Raw genomic sequence first — 1,190 nt, forward strand, 5'->3', positions numbered from 1 at the left:
ATAACTTAAAGTCATACTACAGTTGAACCTAGAAGTCAAATTTACTGCTTTTCTAGAGTTTCCGGCGGATACTTATAAAAAAATCAAGTAACTATCTAAAAATACTTCAAGCTCCTAAACGTCAGAAATTTTCTAACAAAATACTATAATCATACAATTTTTTGTTAAAACGAATTATTATTTATTTTTTGCAAATACTTATAAAATGTATCGTTCTGTGAACGATTAGTTAAACAGTAAGAAAATAGCGCAACGTCGCGAACGGCGTCGGCAGCCAAAATGTCGGCAGTTTCTCAACTTTAAGCGTACCCTCTGTCAACATTTATAAATCTCCATCGAAGTCAACATCGAATCAGCCAGTAATTGAATCATTGATGATGTATGATCGATATTAGATCATCTTGATACTGTGAAAAGTTGGAATCTTCAGAATTTCGAAGGTAAATTGACGTTTTCTAGGTTCTTCTTCAAACTGCTCGGTCCTCGTCCCTTTCTCTTAGTGCGATTTCATCGGAAATATTAAAAATTTATTATTATAGAGTTTTTCTAATGATATTGTAATAATGTTTACTTAGAAAAAATACTTGTAAATCATGTCAGAAAGTAAAATTTCTTATTTTAAGATATTTTTTCATGAAAAGAATTTAGTGATGTGTTAATGTGGTTATATACAGTGACTCACAAAGTATCTCAATGAGTTTTAAGTACATGCTTAAGTTAAATTTTTAAAGAATTCTACTAGCAGTATTAATTTAATTGTGAATCAGAATAGTGATTTCCAATTTATTGTAAGGTATAATACATTTGATGTACTTCAGAAGTAATACGATCTTGGACATTAAGTATAACTTAGTTGTAATGGTAATTTTTGGTTTATTTAAGTCTAAATAAAATTACTTTTATTTCATTTTAATTCATTTAACTCTTATTATTATATTTACATTAATTAGGTATTATCAATTTTTTTAGTTAAAAAGTTTTGGTTTAACTACGTTACTTGTTATTTTCTGTAATTTGTTTACAGATGTTTCACACTTGCAATCAATTTTAGTTTTTCCTTCATTTATTATCATGTTGTTTATATTTTTGAAGTCTATTTCTTTTAACCAAACTTTATTATGCAATAAACTTGCATAAGTATTATTTTATAGAACTGGTATCAATTCGTTTCTACAATATAACATTCTACA

At 27.0% G+C, this 1,190-nt stretch overlaps 1 protein-coding gene across 1 annotated transcript in view; it reads left to right on the forward strand.

Moving 5' to 3' along the window:
- Positions 1–293: 293 nt before the first annotated feature.
- The window catches only part of LOC108577052, an 11,174-nt gene continuing 10,277 nt past the window's right edge, over positions 294–1,190 (forward strand). Inside the window, 1 exon segment of the mRNA XM_017940150.1 lies at positions 294–440. The gene's annotated coding sequence lies outside the window, so the exon portion shown is untranslated.

Source organism: Habropoda laboriosa, unplaced genomic scaffold (genome assembly GCF_001263275.1).
Source record: "Habropoda laboriosa isolate 0110345459 unplaced genomic scaffold, ASM126327v1 scaffold54, whole genome shotgun sequence".
Lineage (NCBI taxonomy): Eukaryota > Metazoa > Arthropoda > Insecta > Hymenoptera > Apidae > Habropoda > Habropoda laboriosa.